Genomic DNA, 7,359 nt, shown 5'->3' with positions numbered 1-7,359 from the left:
CAGTTCAATTATTTTTTTCTGTTTCCTTTAGAATTATTTCATATTCAGTATGTGAAATAGTTAGGATAAGGTTATATTGCTGTGACAGAGAAACTCAACAACAATAAAGATTCTGAGTTCCAATTGGCAGCCTACCCTGTTCATGTAATCATTAGTTGCACGTATCTCAAATAAAGTAACATTACCCGGCAAGTTTCTGTGGATTGGGAATCTGAGTGCAGATAATTCGGTGCTTTCGTAAGAGTCTCTCACCAGGTTCTAGTCAAGGTGTTGGTCAGAGGTGCGGTCTCATCCGAAGGCTCAACTGAGGGAGGATCTGCTTCTAAGCTCACTAACGTGGTTGTTGGCAGGTCTTACTTCCTCCTGGGTTGTTGGACTGAAGGCCTCAGTTCCTCACTGGCTGTGGGCTAGAGGCTGCCCTGAGTTCCTTGCAATGTGGGCCTCTCTACAAGGCATGGGCCTCTGCACAAGGCAGTCCCTTTCCAACAAAGTGAGCAAATAAGAGCAAGAAAGGACAACCAAGATGGAAGCTACCATCTCTTCCCAGCGAGCTCAGAAGGGATATCCCATACTTTTGAGGGATTGTGTTCATTGGAAGCAAGTCACTAGGTCTTACTCCCACTCAAGGGGAAGGGGTTACCAACAATGTAAATCCTAGGTGGCAGGGATTGTTGGAGGGGCGTTTTAGACGCTGCCTATCACAACAGGCCTGCTTCTACCTTACCGTCACCCCCCTGCACAACACATCTCTTCTCAACACATCAGCTAAAGCAATTTTGTTAAAACAAAGTTAGGACATGTTGGAGTTCTGGTGGACAGTGGTTAAGAGCTCAGCAGCTAACCAAAATGTCGGCAGTTTGAATCCACCAGCCGCTCTCGGGAAACCCTATGGGATGGTTCTAGTTTGTCTTATAGGGTTGCTGTGAGTCAGAATCGACTTGATGGCAGCAGGTTTTGTTTTGTTTTGTTTTTAAGGTCCTGTTACCCATCTGCTCAAAACCCTCTGATGACTGTACACTTCAGTCTGAGTAAAAGCCAGAGTGTTAAAAATGGCTTACGAGGCCGTACACACTTTGCTCCCTGTTTTCTCGGATCTCATCTCCTCTTACCCCTCTCTGTAGCACACTAGTCTCCTTGGTGTTCCTCAGACATGCCAGGCAAGCTGCCAACCCCGAGCCTGTATGGTTGCTATTTGCTCTGCCTGCAAAACTTTTCTCAGATACATGCTTGGCTTACTACCTAATTTCTTAAGGTATTTATTCAGATGTCATCTCAGACCCTCCTTGATTGCCCCGTGTAAAATTTTACAATCACCCTTCCGCCTTCCCTGCTTTATTTTTTATCTTCTAGCAATTCTTACTATATATCATACATTTTATTTTATTACATCTCTCCTCACTGGAACACAAACTCCATACAAATAACTAATTTTGTCTGTTTTGTTCACTACTGTATTCCAAGGATAAAACATTAATTAGAATATGTCTTTGAATGAAGGTAAGAATGAATTCTGACAGCTGTGGGAATCACATGATGTAAGCCTTTATCGTCCTGACAATAGTGAGAACAAATGGTTGGAGGAGAGTCAGGCTAAAGGCAGAGAGAACAGGTAGGTAGGTCCTGAGGCATCTAGGCACCTGACAAGAATTTAAATGAAGACAGTGACGCTAGGAATCAAGAACATAACACGGACTCATGAAATGGGTAAAATTTATATAACTATTCCCCAGATCGTTCTAAAGATTCAACACAATCCCTGTCAAAATCCCAGCCAGCTTTTTATACAAGTTGACAAGCTGATCCTAAAATTCACATGGAAATGCAAGAGACCCAAAATAGCCAAAACAATCTTGAAAAAGAAGGACAAAGTTGGAGGATTCATACTTTGCGATTTCAAAACTTCCTACGAAGCTAATCAGAACCTGTGGTATTGGCATAAGGATAGGCATATAGATCAGTGAAATAGAATTGAAAGTCCAGAAATAAACCCATACATTTATGGGCAACTGATTTTCAGCAAGTGTACCAAGGCAATTCAGTGGGGAAAGAATAGTTCTTTTCAACAAATGGTAATGGGACAATTGGATATCCACATGCAAAAGAATGAATTCGGACCCCTACCTCAGACCGTATACATAAATTAACTAAAAATAGACCGAAGGCCTAAATGTAAGACCTAAAACTATAAAACTTCCAGAGGAAAACGTAAGGATAAATCATCACGGCCTAGATTTGGCAATGGATTCTTAGATATGACACCAAAAGCACAAGCAACAAAAGAAAAAAGATAAATTGGATGTTGTCAAAACTCAAAGCTTGTGCATCAAAGGACACTACCAAGAAGGTGAAAAGAGGTGTTGCTGCAAGAGAGCCAGCGACGGGCCTGCTGTGGCCGCAGCTCCTCCAGCCAGCCGACAATGTCTTCTAATTTAGTAGAGCAGCCGCCACCCTGCACAACAACCGCGAGGAAGGCAAACAGCCTTTGCCACCTTCAGCCGGCCTGAACCGTTCCCGGGTGCAGCTGTCAATGAACAGCAGCAATGGCAATGATGATGGCAATGGGAGAAACGGGGGACTGGAACATGTACCTTCTTCGTCCTGTATCCACAGTGGAGACATGGAGAAGATTGTTGTCAATGCACAGCATGAATCAGGACAGAGTAGTTCACGGGGCAGTTGTCATTGTGACAGGTTATGTTTGATGTAGAAATGCATACCCGCAGGGACCAGAGCTCGCAGTCAGAAGAGGCTACAGAAGGAGAGAAAGAAGCTGAGACTTGGAAGAAAAGTGTAGAGTGGGTATCTGACTGGTCCGGTAGACCTGAGAACACTCCACCTAAGGAGTTCCCCTTCAGGCACCCTGAACGTTCTGTTTCTTTAAGCATGAGAAAAAGTGGAGCCATGAAGAAAGGGTATTTTCTCCACAGAATTTCCTAAGGTGTTCATTCCATCTCTCTTCATTTCTCATGTTCTGGCTCTGCGGCTGGGCATCTATACTGGAAGACGACTGAACACATCTTCTGCCAGCACCTATTGAGGGAAAGAAAAGCCCCTGGAAATGCGTGTGACCTGTGAATTGGTGCTATTGTCACATTAGTTTATTTGAACTTGAGACCACGGTAAGGATGACCCAACCTACCACCCTATTTTTACATATCCAAGTTGCAGTAACTCAAAATCCAGTATTTTATTCAAACTGTTGAGGCATTTTACTAACCTCGTTCCCTTTTTGGCCTGTAAGACGCTTTAGAATTTCCTAACAGAGTTTACTGTTGTTTAGAAATTTGCAAGGGCTGCTTTTCTGCAAATGCCACCAGCAGATTCTAATCTTGTCAACAATCCTGTTGTCTCCTTTTAGTCACCACCAGACTTAGACCTGCATCGTTGACGGTGTAAACTTTGCCTCTGCAAGATAAGTACGTCCCTCTGCTCAATGAGATCAGGTTAGCAAATGGTAATAAAGCTTTGTTTTTTTTTTTTCAAGATAAAGGCAAACTTCCCTAAACTTGAATTTATAGTTATTAAAAAAGAAAATAAAAACAACAACAAAAAAACAAGACACAAGTTAAAAAAAAACCTGGGCAATAAGAAAAATTATTTTAAACCGGCTTTGGAGCCACCTTTTGTCAGAGCCTCCTAATAGAGCCTTTTAATTTGTAGGAGGCAGGCTATACAAATAATAGATACGAAATACTTGAATAAGAACTAAAACACATCAGCAGATTTTAATACTAGTATATTGTGATGTCTTGTCTATCATGTCGAATCTTTGTTTCTGATAAGGAACATCTCAGGCTTAGAAATATATGAAATTGCTTTGGGATTTTTGTGTATGTTTGGTATTTTTATGTTTTTTAGCTGCATGCGAATTTTTCATAACTTCCTTTACTTTTTTTGTTTCTTTTTCTCTCTCTCTCTAAGAGGCTTTGGAATGAGTTCCAATTAGGGGTGTAAATAGAGGCTTCTTGTTTTAGGAAGCATCACGTACGCTCTGAAGAAAGCCTTTAAACTCGGAAGATGATAATCTCAGAGTTACTCCGAGCACGTGGGCAACTTCGAGAAACAGACGCGGGTCATGGGAGCAGTTGACAGAATTCTGAAAAGATGCCATTTGTTTGCTTCTGATCTCTTAGTACTGTTTACTGTACAGCCTTCCCAAGGTGATTCCTGTGACTCTGCGGGCACTGGGGATTTTCTCACGTGGCTATCTTTTCAGTTATGTTAAACTCCTGAAATTCCAGAACTCTCAGCAACTTCTTCCGTCAATGACACACTTTTTTGTTTTTTCTAAAATGTGAAGCTTTAGGACCAAATTGTTAGAAAGCATCAGGATTATCAGTTACTGATACAAATTCATCAGTAGATTTTATTGGATTTCAGAACACTTATAGGCTGGCTTTGAAGGATACTACTCACTACTATATGTTTTATATTTAAATAATTACTGTTTATGATATAGACATTACTGTTGAATATTTTACAACTAGCAATCTGTTCATTAAATCAAGCACATCAGGTTAACTTGAATAAAAACACTGCGACAACCAGGTTTGCCAGTTTTCAGAAACTCTACTTTCTCACCTCAAGTTTTGCAAATTGATGTTATAGTAGAAAATAATACAAAATTAATTCCCAATATTTTCAAAAATATAGCTGCTTATCTTTAAGAAAGATGATATATCCAAAATCATTTTCTGAATTATTTTTCTTTTTTTCTTGCATTTGATGTCTGAATAATTTGGGACATCTTTTTATTTTACCTTATTTCTATATTAATCTTAAACCCGGTCACTCGATTTGCCTTCTGTAACCTGTTTATTTCAAGTGTCCACATTCGAATCTCTTTTGGAAGAAAGTAAATTTGATGTCCTCTGGTTTTGAAAAGCCTGAATAAAACTGAAAAGTTAAGAGAACTAAATAGATACACCTTACTTTGTACTACCATTGGCATCATGGGAGAGAAAAGAATTATACTTAAAGTAGAAGCAACTTTTTACAGTCACCACATTGCCTTCTTTACAAATTCTGTAGTGATCCTATTGGTGCTATGATTAGAAATTGGGGTATATTATTTTTTTCAATATTAAAAATAAATTTAATTCTACTGTTTTTCTTAAAGTATCTGTGAAATTATGGAATCTTCCTTAAAAATGAATACAAAATCACAGTAGCACTTATCATAAGATGAAATAATGCAGTATTTATTGATAGCCCTAATATATGGAATGAATGTTTATGACCCCTACCCAGATTTACACTGAACAGAAACAGACTGTATTACTGGAAAGGAGAATTCCACAATTAACTGTTGAAATTTTAAGGTTAATGTTTTAAAAGCTTTACACCTGTTTACAACTGGAGATGAAAAGGCAGGCTGGATTTTTCTCATGTTTGATGAAAACTGACTTAACTATTCGTCAGTAGATTCATGAGCAAACGTGTACAGACTTGCACATTAAAAAATGTAACACGTTACCTTGATTGCAGCAAAAATATTTACCATTATAGAAAATGAAAATCGGGAATTCAGCCGGTGAGTTGATTTTTTAAGTGAACCAGATGTTGAAATTATTGGGAATAACTGAGCCAAAGTGATCATGCATTCTTCATCTAGTTAGCACTTTGTACCATTATATACAGTTTACAATACATGTATAACTTGTAGCTCTAAACATTTTGTGCCATTAAAGCTCTCACTAAACTTTTTCTGTCAGTATAAAAATAAAGAAAGTAAGTGAAAAGAACCTACAGAGTGAGAAAATATTTTCAAATCATGAATGTGATAAGCGTCTATTATCAGGAGTACATAAAGAACCTTTCCAACTCAACAACAAAAAGACAACTCACTTTCAAAAATGAACAAAGACATTTCTCCAAAGAAGATAAAGTAAACTCAGCATCATTGTTATTGTTGTTAGGTGCTGTCGAGTTGATTCAAATTCACAGTGACCCCATGTGACAGAGTAGAACTGCCCCCTAGAGTTTCCTAAGCTGTAATCTTTACGGGAGCAGATCACCAGGTCTTTTCTCCTGCAGAGCGATTGGTGGGTTCAAACCTCTGACCTTTCAAATAAGCACTTAACCATTGGGCCACCATTGTTGACTCCTTTCAACATCATTCGGGAAATGCAAATCAAAGCCACAATGAGATGTCACCACACACCCACTAGAGGGCATTAATGAAAAAGACAGCAATAGGTGTTGTCAAGAATGTGGAGAAACTGGAACACTCATACATTGCTGATGGGTATGTAAACGGGTGCAGCCACTTTGAAAAACTGTTCAGCAGTTCCTCAAAAAGTTTAGCATAGAGTTACCACATGACCCAGCAATTCCACTCCTAGGTATATATCCAAGAGAATTGGAAACGTCCGCACGAAAACCTTACACAAATGTTCGTAACAACATTATTCATAATGGTCAAAACATGTAAACAACCAAAGTGTTGATCACCTGGCAAACCAAATGTATATCCACACAATGGAATATTATTCAGCAGTGAAAAGGAATGAAGTACTGACAGATGCTACAGCATTAATGAGCCTTGAAAACAATGTGCCAGGGGAAATAGGCCACTCGCCAAACCACATATTACAGGATTCCATTTATATGAAATGGGCGGGGGGGGTTCTTTTGGAGTGATGGAAATGTTCTGGAATTAGAAGTGATGGTTGCACACGCTTATGAAAATACTACAAACCACTGAATTGTCACTTGGAAGGGATGAATTTTATGTTATGTGAATTATATCTCAATTTAAAAAAATAAAATATTAACAAACCAAATCCAGCAACATAGAAAAAGGATTTTACACCACAACCAAGTGAGGTTTGCCCCAGGAAAGCAGGGTTGGCTTAACACCCAAAAATCAATTAATACAATATACCATGTTAACAGAATAAAGGTCAAAAACCACATGATCATATCAACAGACACAGAACAAGCATTGATAAACATCCAGCACCCATTCATGAAAAAAACTGTCATAAACTAGGAATGAAAAGGAGTCTATCGCAAATGTCATACTTCATGGTGGACGACTGAATGCTTTCACCTGATGGTTGACAAAAAGCCAAGGATGACCACCTTCCCGATGCTTCTGGCCAGCGCAGTAAGGCAAGGAAAAATAATTAAAGTAATATAGATTGGAGTGGAAGCAGTAAAGTGTCTTCAGTCACTGACAACATCATCTTATATGCAGTAAGTCTTAAGGAATCAATTAAAGAACTATCAGAACTGATAAAAGGTATTTAGCAAAGTCATAGGATACAAGATCGATATACAAAAATCTATTTTATTTCTGTATACTTGCCACCAAAACCCGTTGCCGCCAAGTCCATTCCAACTCATAGCGACCCT

At 38.9% G+C, this 7,359-nt stretch overlaps 1 pseudogene; it reads left to right on the top strand.

Annotated features, from left to right (window-relative positions):
• Positions 1–874: 874 nt before the first annotated feature.
• On the top strand, positions 875–5,892 carry LOC111821604 (BCL2/adenovirus E1B 19 kDa protein-interacting protein 3-like pseudogene; annotated as a pseudogene).
• The last annotated feature ends 1,467 nt before the right edge of the window (positions 5,893–7,359 follow it).

Source organism: Trichechus manatus, unplaced genomic scaffold (genome assembly GCF_000243295.1).
Source record: "Trichechus manatus latirostris isolate Lorelei unplaced genomic scaffold, TriManLat1.0 scaffold00092, whole genome shotgun sequence".
Taxonomy (NCBI): domain Eukaryota; kingdom Metazoa; phylum Chordata; class Mammalia; order Sirenia; family Trichechidae; genus Trichechus; species Trichechus manatus.
The sequence above is the reverse complement of the archived record's forward strand: the minus strand, read 5'-3'. Positions and strand labels throughout refer to the sequence as shown.